The following is a 16199-nucleotide window of genomic DNA, read 5'->3' as shown; positions in this document are numbered from 1 at the left end:
ATGGTATAATATCTCACCTCTGTCTAATACTATAACTTCTGCCTATAATATTATGCCCTCAGTTAAATTGCCTGCTGAAAGTATTTGCAATAAGTTCATGTAAGCTAAAAAAAAGGGTTTGGTTTTATTGTAACCTTACTCTTGCCTTGTCTGTTGCTGGCTATGAGGTCACCATTTTCTGGGAAGATTCCAGGAGAATATAGAGCATGACTGTGGTTTATAAGAATTTTCTCCTGAAATTTAGGCTCCATTCCTGACGAATGTAATGTAATGTAATGTTATTTTTCATCTGACCACAGCGGGCAGAAGATGGGGGGCTGGTAAGGTAAATATCATTAGGAGGGCCCAAACGTTAAAACAGATCTTGCATTTATTGGTATACATAAATAGGTGAACCGTTAATAAAACTAGTCTGAGAGAGCTAAAGTAGCTTAAATCACCTCAGTTGTTTTTATTTAACGAAATTTTTTTATTCGTTTAGAAAAGGTCAGAACCTTTATTAGGTTAAATCACTGTCTGCATCCTGGTTGGAAAATTTATCCCCAATTGGTACATGGACTGATAAAAGCAGCGTTTAACCTTTGTCATTAGAGCAGATAGAGAAAGGAATCGACCTAAACGACACACCAGCAATTCCTACATAAAATGTTTTACCCTTCTTCACTATAAAAGTTTGATGGTGTTGCTGCACTGGAGCAGAGGGCAGCACAATCCCAGATAAATCATTCATGTAAGTGGCCATAAGGTTTTTTTTTCATGGTTTATAAGGTCTTTAGATTATCCTTATGGAACAGTGGTCTACATAAGTTAAATGCTTAAGGGTTCACAAAGCAAAAAATGGTTTCCTAGCAACTGAAATAAGTTAAGAATAAAATAACCGGAACTAATAAAAGGGGAATGCTGGAGCTTACATTGATTACTCTGATAAGAATGAACTGTCCAGGCTTCTAAGTAAAAGCAATAGTTTACATCAAAGATAGACTGCTGGGAGAAAAGGTTGTACAAGCCAAGCTTATTATACCAGGGATACTAGTAATCTAAAAACCACAATTGTAAAGCAAGGCAGCCAGTAGTAGGCTTTCTTGATCTGTTATATTTTGGATGATCAAAGACTGGTTGAAAGTTGTCTAAAACAAACCTCAGGGTGCTTTCTTTCACATAACTATCCCCCATGTAAAGACCTTTATCTGATATAAAGTGTTATTAAACCCCTCATGAGAAAAAAGTAGATGTAGCAGCAGGCTTGCATTTTTGTTTCCTGAACCCATTTTGTGCACAGCCTAATGAGCCATTAAATGTTTAATTTATTTTACTTTTAACTCTACAGTCACTATTCTACTTAGCTGGGTCTCCCCTGCAGCCTCCTTCATTTCTGGAAAGACATCATCTGATTTTCTAGTATAAGGACGGTACAGGGACAGCTCAGCTCTAGACCTCCTTCTTAGAGCCCAAAGTAGATCCAGAGCCACCCTACTTTCCTCAAATCCATTTAGCTCCTTCCCCTAAAGCCACCCAGGACCCCTTAGTTCCATGCATCCAACAAAGTTTCTTCCCTGAGCTTTTTCTTCTAGTGGCACCACTGACACAGGTAGACTGTGTCCTCACACTGGGTATTTCTTCCTTCATTTACATCTGTGTGCCCCCAATGTATCTGTGTGACAGTTTATGCAAAATTAATACTTTTTTCAATTTGCTGTGGTTTGCCACAACCATTGCTACTATTTCAAAGCACGCTGCTACTTTTACAAATGTTTTAGTGCTGTGGGTAACCCTGCTCCATGTCCCTCAGGTTTGGCCCACTGATTTACAAAATTTCCCTGGTATTTATGGAGCACTTGGCTCCTCCAGTGCTGTTCTCAGAGTATGCATGCTGATTATAGGCAGCACACAAGGAATCATGGGAACTGTAGTCCTTTTTCAAACAATGTGTAATATTTGATTTGTTCAGTGAACAGAAGTTCAGAAAAGTGTGGATAAATGTGTGGGAAGGGGGAATGTTTAGTGCAAGTTGCAGAAAAAATAGAAAAACAAAGCAAAAATACTACTTCAAGTTGAACACATACTGGATAGCAGCTAATGATCCTGGTATAAAGATCATTGGACAGAAAAAGAAAGCTAAAAAGATCTGTTTAGAAATGTATTCAGTTAAAAATAGTGTACAGAAATGAGGTAATGACTGTTATGCTCTCTTTTTAGAAAACTCAAACTCATCTGGGAATCTCTTGTAATGTATTTGATGTTGATTGTGATTGTGGACACCCTATAAATATAGTTTTACCATACAGAATTAAAGATTAGCCCCCAAGGTGGTCACCTACACAAAGACACATAATAAAACAGGGCATTGTAAATCTGTAACTAGGAAAGTAGCCTACAAGTAGTACTAATGGCTTGTACCTTATGTTCCGCTTGCCTTTTTTGTAGTTACAGTTTCCATCATGAAGGTATTTTCGAAACAAATCTTTTATTTACCTCCTAGATGTAGGCACTTATGTAAAAAAAATAAAACATGTATATTAATACTTAGTTATTCATATTCTTTAATATTTTACACTTAAATCAGAAAGATCAAGATTAATAGGATATACTAGATATATTATTAGGACACACAAGATATATACTTTATTCATATTCTTTAATATTTTACACTTAAATCAGAAAGATCAAGATTAATAGGATATACTAGATATATTATTAGGACACACAAGATATATACTTCAAATTACCTTTTCATTAACAAGGTTGATTGGTATTTTCATTCTTTATGGGTTTTATGGATTGAACAGGCTAACTTACTTGATAGTAGAGTACTTGAAATGAACATGTTATGCGTACAAATGACTTTAGTGAGTAGAGATTTCAGCAAATTCTTTACTGTTGTCCACAGGGACTTGTAAAATTATCCATCTGCCATCCTCTTTTTCCAACATTAGGTGCTTTTGAATGGTTTCTATGACTGTGTTCAAATTTAAAAAGAATAAAAAACCACACTAATCACAAAGATTATTAGAAAGCCTTTGTAGTGGAAGGTGACATGGAAGACAAACAGGCTTCACAAGACACCAGAAAAAAATGAGGTCATTTAATGCCCACAGTGCGTGGATTATACTAGTCAAGGGTATACACAAAGGACAAGAACTTCTTTTTGTTGGTTTAAATTCCTGGTAAAATTAGTGTCAATTCATTAGTACTCTGGTTACAGAAATAAAAAGTACATAGCTGAGCACACACAAGCATAAATAAAAACATCTGTGCAGTCATGGTCCTACAAAGAAAATAGGGAATGTACACAGAAATGTCCCAGTGGAGTACAGAATGCACATGTACTGTATGTACAGAATCAGTTTGAAGCAGAGCAGGTGTCACAAGTGTGAAAAATAGCTGCATTTCTCCACTTATGACAAATTACTGGGATATTGTCCAAATATAGTGGTCCATTACAATACAGATGGATGAAAACATTGCCCAGGTATTTTTGGGTAAAATACCCATTTATTAAAGATTGTAAACCAATTGCTGTATATAATTTTTTTTAATTGAGGCTTTTATTAGGAAAGTACAAGGGAAAACAACAGAAAAAACATACAATCAATACAAATAGATATGAATGTCCATCAATTTGTCAGCAATACAATAGTTACATCAGGATGAAATACAGTATCTCAATATTCAATACAACATGTTTACATTAATCAGGTCACATAGGTTCCTTGTGCGTCGTAACGGCCTAAGAAGTAACAAAAGACAATCATTTTGAATAACAGACCATAATAGCAATCCTTTTAGACTCAACTTTCATGTTTAAATATGTATGGATATTATGGGAGACTAACATACTAGTATGGGTAAGGAAGGGGAATTTAAGGGAGGGGACAGGACAGGACAGGGGAGCGCATTCAGGTAGTCTGCAGAATCTTGAAACGTGGTCCAATAGTACCATCTCTGGTTGGTTGGCTCCTCCGAGCCTCTTAGATCAGTGCTCAAGTCTTTCATCACATAAATATCATTGACTCGTTTTAACGACTGGGCAGTGCTAGGTGATCCAGATAGTTTCCACATGGCTGGGATGCATGCTCTTGCTGCATCCACCAGTCTAATCAGTAGGTATTTATAATTTATAAACTTTGCGTGCGAAATTATTGTGATGTAGAAGGAAAAAAATAGTTTCAAATGGGGTCTGAAAATCTGTAAACCTTGGGAGAAGTTTATGAGCCTTCCCCCAAAAAGAACGCACCCTCAGGCACTCCTAAAAGATGTGAAAAAAAACCTCTATCTTCACCACACCTCCAGCATCTAAAGCTTCAGGAAACATAGAGCGTAGACGGGTAGGGCCCCTATATCACCCGGTCAGAATTTTGTACCCAGTTTCCTGATACGCTGAACTGACTGAAGATGTGTGTGCTATCGAAAGTAGTCGATCTATGTGGGCCTGTAAAAAATCACCACTTTAATACAAAAGGTAATGTGAAATCTGGGTCTGGGGCAATCAAGATTGAATATATGTATAATATGTATAAGAGACTAAATGCCTAACCGGGCCCAGCTCCATGGAAATGCTGTATATCTTTTAAAGTATAAATGGTTTATCTTGGTTTATCTTAGCTATTACTAAACATTTGCAATTCACCCAGAATATATATAATGGCCAGCTTTTGTGAAAAGAAGTCTAGTTTCAAGCAATACCACCTGCACCCATCCTGTTGGATGCCCCATGACTCTGAACCTTAAGACTTTTAATATTTCTCAGACTGCAGTAAATTTAGTAAGGTTTGCTTGACAAAGGAATCAGGAGGATCTTGTTGGGGCATTTAAAGCTGAACTTGAAAGACAACCTATTTACCCGTTCCAGGTACCTCTTCTGCGTAATGAAGGTCCATTCATTCAAAATGTCTTCTTTCAGTGGACATTTTTACCTGTAGCAACCAGAAAAAGCACAGATGCAGAACTGTACTTCTAGGCCACTCATATATTCAGTGTCTGTAGTCCCATTCCTGACTCTCTCTCCATAAACATAGAGCTCCAAGGTTCCTAAAATATATGGCAAGGCGGAGAGGGAGACGGGTATGGGACCACAAACACCAGGTATATGAATTTTACTATATAGCGGCCCAGAAATACAGCTGCTGCTGTGTTATTTTGTTTACTGCTGCTGAAAAAAGACATGCTGGATGAAGGAACCTTCTATAGGAAAATAGGGGCCTGAAGTTAGGCTTCAAAAGAAGCTGAGAGGCTGGTTCAGTCCATCAGTCTTAACCTGTAAGAAATAGATTTTTTTACATGGTGTGACCCTTTGTAGGAATGAAATATTCCTGCTAAGTTTGGTAAGTTATGGCCTAAATCTGTTGCCCTGGTTATTCTTGAATAATAATACACGTAAAGAATAAAAAATACACCCTTTATAATGTCACATGGTAAAACAGGTTGTTAAATCGCTGTTCATGTGTTGGAAAGAAAACTGAATGTCAAATACTTGGACATTTTTCAAGGAGTGTTATTTTATACCTTGTGCTTGTATTTCAACGGTGGATCATTGCTATAACTTGCACTTTACTGATCATTTGCCTTTAAGCATATGACTACAGCATATCCACTGGCAGAGGGCGTGCACAGATTTTACATTTACAGATATAAATATATACGAAACGTTTATTTCTACACCTTCACCCTGTGAATAATAGGGAGTATTCTATGTCATTGTTAATGAAGCTGTTAAAGTGAAGAACACCAGAACAGCCAAAGGGGCTAGAGGGCTTTGGGAAATGCAGTATGAGTATCCTGAGGGGGATTTGCAAATGTGAGTTTACCCGATGTCTCCTTTATATTGTGCGAAGGAGGAGATTGCATGGGTGCTAGCTTTACACAGAGAAGGAAGGTTAATCCTACTACAGTCCCCGTTATACAAGCACTAAAGCAGCCACAGGACTCCCACTGAGTAATTAGCACTTTGAAACTCCAGATGTAAAAAAAGGGCCTGATAGAGGTGGGGGCTTCACGGAATATGAAGGCAAAGAAGAAAGAGAGAACGAAAGAGATGGCTGGACTGAATGAACGCATCAAAAGAATCATGAAAGTAAGATTTTTACTAATTGTTTGCCTAAGTAGCTTTGTCTGTGTGAACTGTGCTAACAAGCCTAGAATGATCAGATTTTAATGCATGTTTTTCAGATCGATGTCATTAGCAACTTGTAAACATTAGCTAGAAGTGGTTCCTTTACATGCTGAGGTTACATTAAGGTAGGAAACTTAATGTCATTTTTTGCGGCAATAAAATGCTTATATAAATAGGAAGTGATGTTGAAAAGTATATGCATGCTACAATTAAAATCAAAGCATTGTTTTACAAAAGGGTTAAATTACAACTGATTGAGGTTTCGGAAACATATTGTGCTGTTCACCTTCACAAGGTCTCCCTGGAACTAGTACTGAAGCAGCACTGTATGTAATAACGATTCTATTTAAATATGACAAGTCAGTGGAAAGTTAATCTGGAGTAACAGGCATGTAACTTGATGGATGGAGGGACAGGAGACACAAGGTCACGGTTATTAATTTGTCCTTGTTCTAGCTCCACCTATTATCTTCCTGTTCTTGTACAAATATTTACAAGGCTCTGGGTTATAGGACAAAAGATTAGGAATCTGTAAATAAAATGGGAAATCAATATATAATATATTGATATGTATTTGCGTAAATTTTGAAAACTGTGCATATGTATTGCTATCTGACATTCTCAGTCTCAAGGTACACTCATGAGGGATGGAAGGGAGACATTACTAAAAATAGTTGTCTTTTCTTTCCAGTGGAAAATTGACATATTTACTTTCTTAGCATTAGCAGTGTCTGGTACCTCTAGCAACAGCTTTTAATACTTCAAAGGGCCAAAGAGGCACATGGGAGATATATCAGGTTTATAAAAATAAAGCATTAAACTATTGTTAATAAATTGATGACTCCAATTCTCCAAGTGATTTCTTGGTTGATAAACCTAGATAATAAAATATTCAGCAACAATCATTTAAAGAAGGAGACTGGTAAACTTTCTTTATATTCAGAGGGAAGATAACATGAAAGATCTGAACAGATACTGAAAGGCTGCTGTTAGATGGAAGTGTCATGGATGTTAAGTCAGGCCCTGCAGAATTGGACCAGCCAGGAGCATATGATGGAGTGAGCATGTCATTGTCTGCACACAAACAGACCTCCAATGGCATAGTTATTAAGGGTTTTTGTCATAAGTTATTATCTTTTATGCATATCTCATACAAATTTTATGGAAATTGTCCTGACTTGAAAGGGCCAATCAAACTCTTCAAGTGGCAGAGTGATATTGGCTCAGTTTCAAATCAGTGCAATCTGACCATCTCTAGTGATTTTTGTAGGCTGCCCTAATAAAGCCTCCTTTTGACAATGTTCCTTCCATGATGAGGTTTTAGACTTCTTGTGTAATAGGAATATTATATAGACATACATATACATTTGTTACACGATACAGTAATCAAAAAAGTGTCATAAAAAAAGAATAAAGGTAATACAAATATAATCTCTGTCCTTGATCGTAAATGTCTCAGTGGTGACATTTTTTGCCCTGTTGGGCATCTTCAGAGAAGAGTGAGACCAGAAGGAAAGAGAGGCCCGTAGCCATAAGAATTAGGCGCAGGGTCACATGACCCGGTGCAAGGCCTAGCCCAGAGCTTTTAAGGGGTTAAGAAAAAGGTAGTGTTGCTAGAGGGGGCTGGGCTAGTATACAACGTGGGGTAGGAGGAGATTAGGAATGGGAGATGTTAAAAGGGCTGGATGATAGTGAGAGGCCCTCTTTTGGAAAGAAAAAGTTTCCCACCCACCCTCCCTCTTATGTTTAGGTAGAGTTGAGAGTTGGGTTCGTTTTAGCGGTTGGGGTCTTGGAAGGCAGGGATTCAGTGTATTGGAAAAGTGGTGGATTTTGGCAGGGGGGATCCCCTTTGGTGGGGTCTCCCCCTTTATGGTGAACGGATGATTATGGCTCCTGAAGGCAGTGCTGGGCAGCTAGGGGCCAAGGTGGAGATGTTGGAAGAGTTCAATTCTTGTTGGGTGGGATTTTGCCTTCTGAGACCTGCAGCTTGGTTCTTTGGGTGTATAATTGGGAGTTTGATAACATTATGGATACTGTTGTAATGGTTATGTATTATTAAAAGGGGAATTAAGTTGTTGGTTCATTAAGCTATATTCAATGTAATATGTTAACATTATATAATACCGTTTTAATAATAATTATATTAATAACGGAGTGTTGTGTTAATTTATGTTAATGTATGCTTATCAATGTGAAAGTAAAATGTAATGTAATTTTATTTGGCATTTATTTTATTTGGATATTTGTTTGTTAATTATTTGGAAAGTTAACTTTATTTAATGGTGTTTTAAATAAACGGCTGCTTGCCAGCCAATTTAAAATCCAAGATTTTGTGTTGGGGTATTTAATGGGGGGGAGTGGCTGGTAAGCAGGGGGAGGTTTGGAAGTAGGCGGTAGTTATGACAATGGTGTTTATAACGGATGGGCTAGAAGGTCCGAGCTCCCCGGGTCATGTGATTGCTCAACTCAGAAGTTTCTAGTTCCAGAGGAGCCAAAACTCCAGGTGTAGGGTTGCATATAGGTAACCACTTGGTTGGTTTTAGCAAGGGTTTAGTAGTGTTATGCCCTAGTAGCTAGTGCCTCTAGTTTATTTTTGCAATATGGAATAGGGGGATTAGTCCAAATTGGACATTCTACAGCTACACCTTGTATTTTAATTAGTTAAATCAAGCCACAGCCAAGCAAACTACCTTTTTCAAAAGAAAGCCAGCAATGGCAGCCCTCATACTTCTGTTATGACAAAGGCACTTAAAAGACAACAAAAGACATCAACGGCATAAATTATATAGCTATGTAACCAGTAATAAATACATTAGTAAATATAAATTTTTAAATATAAGCATTGTAAGTTCATTGTAAATTGTTGTTGTTTCAAGTTTATGAGGCCGTACTGTCATGCTATCTGCAGAAAAATGGCGATTTTTCTAAAACTTGGCAGTCCTTTCAGTTGATCCCGACTTACATAAGTGGCGCGAACGGAAAAATGAATATTATTTGGGTATAAGTAACTACATTTTTTCTAGTGCCTTTGATAGAAGACCTCCCATGTCTTTCCCCCTTGCATACAAGTAAGAAACAGTTTATTTGTTACCCCTCACTTATCTACCAAGCTTCACATTGGGGTCCTCAAATGCTTTGCTTTCAATGACATAATGCTGAATTACCATAAAATTGTATCTTTCTCCTACGCTTAAAATTCTGAGCTCAGGTGGAAGTCACATAAGCTTAGACATAATGACAGACAGGTTAATTGTACTGACATAGGAATCCCTCTCTCCCTTACCCCCCATAAATGGGCTAGCAGAAATAACAGGATACCATTTAGAAATCATTCTGAAGACGGTATTTGTAACATTAGTATCCTATACAACTAAATGATAGGACTTTTATGAAGACTGTTTCATCATAGCAGACCCTCCAGCTGTTCTGTTTATTTTCTTGTTTTGGTTTCTTGCTCTTTCTATCTCTTCTCCTTCAGGATGTGTACTTCCCCATCCTCACCTTGCCTATATCCTAACTGATGTGCTAATTCTTAACCTCTGATCTGCCATTGAAATATTTCAGTATTTTGAAGTATTTTTTTATTTTGCATTGATTGTCTCCAGTTCCTTCCTGATAATGCCTCGCTTATCCCAATTTATCATGTGTCATGGAAGCAGTAGCAAAATGCGGGGATGCCTGCTGGACTGGATTTATACTTTTTTCTACCCTGTGCCAGCTAGCTTGTGCTGCCTATCCTCCCCCAACCATTACCAGATTTTGATGTTGACACACACAGCACTTGACTCTCAACCAGCTCCTTTTCCAGCTACTTGTATTTTTTGTGCCCTATCAAATAGTGCAGGGGCTATCTGTTGTCCATACTTTGCTTGCAAGCACCACCTAGTCTATCATTTTTTCACTAATTTATCCATCCAACCCATCCCTATCTCTTTACTATCACCCCCCTCTATCCAGTTTATCACATCTTTCTTATTACACCCTAGTCTTCACCCCCCATTTTACCATTAAACCCCTAGTGTATCCCCTTCCTAATATTACACCCTATTACTAACCTATACTAATAATATCTTCCCTTTAACATTACACTCCTATGTCTATCTTTTATTAATAATCACCCTACTCCCATCTTTAGTCTATTCCCACTTTGCTACTACACCCCCTCAGTCTACCCCTCTTTGCCATTACACAGCTAGGCTATCTGCCCTTTACTATTACACCCCCTAATCTTTCCCCTTTATTATTATAACCTATTTCCTTGAGCTATTACATCCCCTAATCTACCCCTCTGTACTAATACACCCCCGTCTTACACCCGCCAACTTCCCTCTTGTACCCCTGGTGTTGTTATTCCTCATCTCTGTGTTCTCTTATTTCCTCCTTTCTCTCCTTTTACCTGTACTGCTGACTTTTAAAGTTTACACAAACTTTAGCCCAACTCCGTATCCCCCACAAAATACTACCCTTCTGTTCACATCACCTCAATGTCCCCTATCTAGGTACCTTAAAAACTGACAGCTGGCAGCTTCATTTCCAATTTCCAGGATCCTCGACACCTGGACAAGTGAGGACAGTCACATGGTTGCTAAGAGATGCAACTTTGCCAACTTATGCCAAACCTCTTCACATGTTTCAGGAAGCCCAGGCTTCTCCCCAGGTTTTATGAAAGACAGAAAAGAGGAGAAAGGAGCTGCATGGTGAGCACAGGATCTCCAGACAAGCCAAACAGGGCAGATGAGGCAGTTTGAAGTAGTGATGGCATTGCCATGGGTTCAAATGGTTCCCTTAGTGGCTGTGATGTCCTAGGTGGCCTGGGTGCCTGATGCATCCTAACATGTAACCCATTCCTGTGTGCTTCTGGAGAATAAGCAGAAGATGTCCTGTAGACTGTTGTAGTTACTAATATCACAGGATGTACCTACAATCACAGAAGCCCAGCTGACTGCTATGGTGCCTAGCGGAAAAGGAGGGGGGGGGGGGTAACTGATGCCTGAAAAGGGATTTTTTTTTAATGTGTAATTTGTACAAGACATTTCTCCTGGAACTATTCAAAAATATACACTATCCAGTACCCATATATCCAGTACTCATGTAAAGTTACATTTAAGTATATCTAAATCCAACTTTTTTAAAAATTCAGAATGGCTACAAATTTTGTATTATTTGAATTTATTACAGGGGTTTCCCTTATAAAATAGCTCAAGAAATGAAATACATTTCCTCTAAGTTTTTACCAAAACAAGCATTCCTAAAAAAAGACTACCTAATTTCCTCTTATGGTAACAACACCCTAATTTTACCTCACTTTCAGTCCCCGGAAAAATGTTTACCAAGGGAAATAAAGAGATTGATTATCAATATATTATATTAATTATATCAATATTTTAATACCATTGCCAGCAGTATCCCATTTTTGCTTCTCAAAGTGCAGTGCTCATCAAGGTGATAATGCCAGCTTATGGACCTCTGTAAGTGGATTTCCCATTACAGTTTTTCCAAATGAGTCCCACTGTGCCAATGTAATTTCATAAAAATGCAGCATCAGAGTTACTGGGGAGAAGAGTGAAAATGATTGTTTTACAGCATTTCTTACACCACTTCTGCAGGTTTCCCCATTATGGGTGTGATATCTGCAAATCGTTATTCTTTGGCTGTGCTTGAGTGCCTCCAATCATTGATAAATATTCATCACATTATGCAGTAACAATCTGTTTCAGGATGTCTTAGGTTTACATTTCACATAGACACGATTACCCTTAACCTCATCTTTTTCCCACTAACCTCTTCATAAAGCAGAGAGCTTGAACTTCTGTTTATATGTTACTCTGATATATTACAATTCCCAAAGCTCTGTTTATTGTAATTTGAGTTTAACCTGTATGCGCTGCCTGGCCTGCTATAATTTTGGAAATGTAGAGCTCTGCGGAGCAAGGAATACCATACAGTAGAGATGTGGCATGCATTAGTTATTCAGTGACTCATGCATCAGTTGCCATCATATCTTAAATTAGTTTCATCATGTCTGAGCTGCTAGTGTAGATCATGGTTTTCAAACCAATGTAGCAAATTGTGCATACGTTTGTGCCTGCGTAGAGTGCAGCGAGATGCTTGGTCCAGGAAAAAAAGAGCTTGATTGTTGTGTGTTACATCCTTTCTGACATGTCTCCCCGCATTACGTTACTATAATTGTTTGTTCTGTCCCTGCACTGATTCTATAACTTGCTGTTCCTTGTCCTTCTTATGCTTGTTATTTGTTCTCATTGAACTTGCCTGAACTTGTGTCATTATTATGTGTCAGACAGGGCTTGCCTTAAACTGAATTCACTGTTCATTCTTAAAAAAAATATTTCCTTGCTGAGAAGAATGTTAGTCACTGAACGTCCTAACAGATAACATAAAAGAGGAAATAAACCCAAAGATCCAAAAAAATTCACCAGGCAGTTCCTATATTGGAGATAGGACAGGTGATGTCCATTCTGCAATACAATAACCCTACCTGTCTCATCTCAATTTTTTACATGCACTCACATATCTCTGTTTTGCTGCCAATGCAGCCATCTATATTCTTTTTTCTTCCAGGTGTTTTTGTTCTGCCAGCTTGATTGGCTTGGTGAAGATGACATAACTCCTGCACAAGCAGGGTAAGCCAGGATGCTCTGAGAATCTTGGGTCCCTACTCTGAGTTACACATGTGCAGGGTAGAGGGTGCAAGGGTAGATTTCTAAAAGACCTTTTTTCTCTCTTTGGCAAAGGAAGGAGCAGCAACACTCTGATGCATTTATTCCTTTTCACCTTTCTGATGTAAGGTAGTATTCAGGGGTGTAGTCGTAAAAAAAGAAGAGGGTGCATGGTAATAGTGAAGGCTATCCATGGCGAGCAAGCATCCTTGTTATCTAAATGCCTGCGTGCCCGTTGCTGAAAAAAGTGGGGGCACGGCGTGCTTACGTGTGCCTGACTCACTACACCCCTGGTAATTTTTGTACTATGATGTAAATGCCGTATGATGTTAGTTGACTGAGAGCACTGGAATAATGTTCTGATTGGAATATTTACTCCCCATCCCACAGTCCTGCTGTGCACATCTTTTTAATGGCTCAAGCTGTATTTAAAAAAAAAAAATTAAAAACTACTTTGCAATAAAATACAAAGTGTGCCTAATACATTGGGTTCCCAATGGTTGAAAAAGGTCAGTATACATACTTACCATACCAATAGCTTCCATACTAGAAATAGTGTCATCCTGATCCATCTTGTGAGAAGAATTATATTTAACAACTTTTTCACTAAATGATGCTATATTATGTGACAGAAGAGGGGCTCTATTACATTAAGTGGCTTATGCATTTGTACATCCAGGTCTTCTTTACCTGGATTAAATTATATTGTTGTCTCTTCTTGGACTTAGAAAGCTCTTTCACTGAAATACATATGCTGAAGGTTAGTTTACCATGACTGTTATAAATACATGATGTAATGGAAAGTACATAATCCATCTTTTAGAAAAAAAACTGTCATAACCATAAATCATATTTTGGGAACAATTTACAACTAAGAAAAAAAATTCCTTGTTGCTGGGTGGTGACTTTTTATGTGAGACTTATGTTGCTCCCTACAAGAAGCCATTTATTTTATTTATCATAGATGCTGGAGTGTCAATCTGTATGTACAGGTATTTGATAAACTCTATCTATAGAATCTGCTGCTTGGATAGAACTGGACACACAAATGAGCTGTACCATGCAGTTCAGTTCCTTATCAGGGATTCCCACTCTCCTTGCCGGAAATGTATTATTCTATACTATGGAGATTGCGACAAGTGTCAAGACATGCACACATGGCCAGGAACACCCAAAACTCCTAGGAGGACAAGTGTTGGGAATTATGATTAGCATCTGTTGCAGTAGGAGAATCTAAGACTAAGCATAACAAATCTAAAATAATAATTTGCAATAGACTTCTGTGCAGGCTAATTCCACCAAAAATTGACCCTACCATGTTCCAGAAAGAAGTACAATATGTGTAAAAATACATTTAAAGAGGAATTAGGCAATTTCCCACCAATGTGTGCACTGATACTATTCAGTATATTTGTTATACATATACTGTTTGCTAAGAAAAGGAAATGTGGAACAATCACATCAAAGAGGACATTAGTAGGAAGGCTCCTTGGGGAGTTTCTTCCTTATTTACTGTGCTGATTGCAGTGTGGGTCCTACCTTCATTTTCAGATATTATGTGACGTTCAGTAATTGCTTTTTATCAAAAGAACCGATGTGCATCACAGAAACTAACCTGATTTCACTGCATTCCCTGAAAAATAATAATTTAATAGCATTTATTGTGAAGGGGGACTTTTTTAGGAGTGTTGCTGCAGAGTCCCAGTGGCATAGTTTGAATATGATGAAAAGTGGTGACTTAATGAAAGGATGTGTTTCTGGAGAGGAGAGTTCACTGAGATGTGCAATAATGTGTTTCATATAGTTTCATATCATGGAGGATTTTGTTCCAGAGGCAAAACATTTACTGAGGTGTGAATATAGTTCTCTGGGACCTAATAAAATGGCAACCAGGGCTCCAAGGTATTTCCCTATTATTAAAAAGTGGACCTCTCAGAAACTTAGCAAGTTTTATGAATGAAGTTCTGATATTCCACAGTGTACGGAAACAGTTATGTATTCTTCAAAAAGCTTTACTTTGATTAAAGAGCAGTCCTGGATCTTCAACTCCAGTCAATCCTAGTCGAATGACTTTGTCTAGACTGAGATTATGTCATTCTGCTGTAGGAAGCAGTAAACATTTTCTTTGTGACTCTTCTTTAAATTATAAAGTCCCATGTTGATTATATTGGTGTAAGTTTTGGCGTGTTGTTTATGTTAGAGTTTAGGCAGTCCTTTCATTTAAATAGGCTGTCAAATCCAGCAAACTACACCCAAAATTAATTAAAACATGCAGTAAACAGCAATGCAAATCAAAGGGTTGCCATACTTTGTATTGCACTGTGGTGCAAAGATACCCTGGGTGCCATTAAAATGAATGGCAATCCAGCAAACCAAACCTGTCTCATGCATCCTCACACATTGTGGTAACACATGCATTTTATTGGGATAGTTACATTTGTAGATTTGCAAAATAAGCATTAAAAATTCAAATGGATTTGACCAAGTTTGATTTGACTTTTGGGATCAAAAGCATTAAAAGTTTGCATTATTAAGTTTAATGAATGAATGAATTAATTATAGGGTAAAGTACAGGAGAATCAAGTGGAAGTCGGTATGAAGGGATGCAGAACCCCAACTGAGGCTAACAGATTAAAGCAGACCAAAACAATTAAAATTTTGGTAGAATCTACGGACTTAGAACTGCAGGGACCCACATGACAGTAATGCATGACTATATAATGTCAATTGAATCTGTAGAATTTGACAGCTTTCAAATAGAATTTTGGTAGTATATAGAAGTAGAATTATTCTAAATATAAAAAGTAAATTAGCTTTTATGTTACTTAGTGGTAATTGGCCCCAAGGAACCCTACGCCTTTCCTGATCCATGTCCTTAATAATTTTACCCCTCTTTATGCTTTAAATACATTTTTCTCTGAGAATGTATCCCAATTTATTAAGCAGAAAGAACAAAACCCTTCTTTGATGTTTGTAAACATATAGAGCAGAGCATTCATTATTCTGGAAGAATACAATATAAATATCACTGGCTACAAAAAGGTCATTTGTAAAAAAATACACAATAATATATGTCTGAATGGGGCAACTTGTATGTGCCAACTAAAACTATAAAACCATGCATGCAAAGAAAAACAAACAATACTACACAAAGCAGATGCTCTATTTTCTATGTTTCATTTTGAAATTGTCAACAAGTAGAAAAAATAATTGCAGATACAGAAATTGTCTGTAGGGCTCATTAAACAGCGATGTACGTTGCACTTTTTAATTGCTATTACGTCTGTTTTATTATTGCGGTGCTTTTGCTTTACTGGAAAAATAAACTATATATAGAAATTGCTTGTTTTCTACTTAATTTGGATATATAAACTTTAAGGGTAATATATTTATATATATATCTATATATATAT

General features: G+C 37.5%; 1 protein-coding gene across 2 annotated transcripts in view; it reads left to right on the top strand.

Annotated features, from left to right (window-relative positions):
- Positions 1–5690: 5690 nt before the first annotated feature.
- NOS1 (nitric oxide synthase 1) overlaps positions 5691–16199 on the top strand; it is a 156998-nt gene continuing 146489 nt past the window's right edge. Inside the window, exons 1-2 of one of the 2 annotated variants that reach the window (XM_072415942.1) lie at positions 5691–6070; positions 6166–6234. The gene's annotated coding sequence lies outside the window, so the exon portion shown is untranslated. The remainder of the gene's footprint in view (positions 6071–6165; positions 6235–16199) is intronic. The other variant, XM_072415944.1, reaches the window with a different exon arrangement.

This window comes from Pyxicephalus adspersus, chromosome 6, assembly GCF_032062135.1.
Source record: "Pyxicephalus adspersus chromosome 6, UCB_Pads_2.0, whole genome shotgun sequence".
Classification (NCBI taxonomy): Eukaryota; Metazoa; Chordata; class Amphibia; order Anura; family Pyxicephalidae; genus Pyxicephalus; species Pyxicephalus adspersus.
Note: the sequence above shows the minus strand (reverse complement) of the source record. Positions and strands in the feature narration are given on the sequence as shown.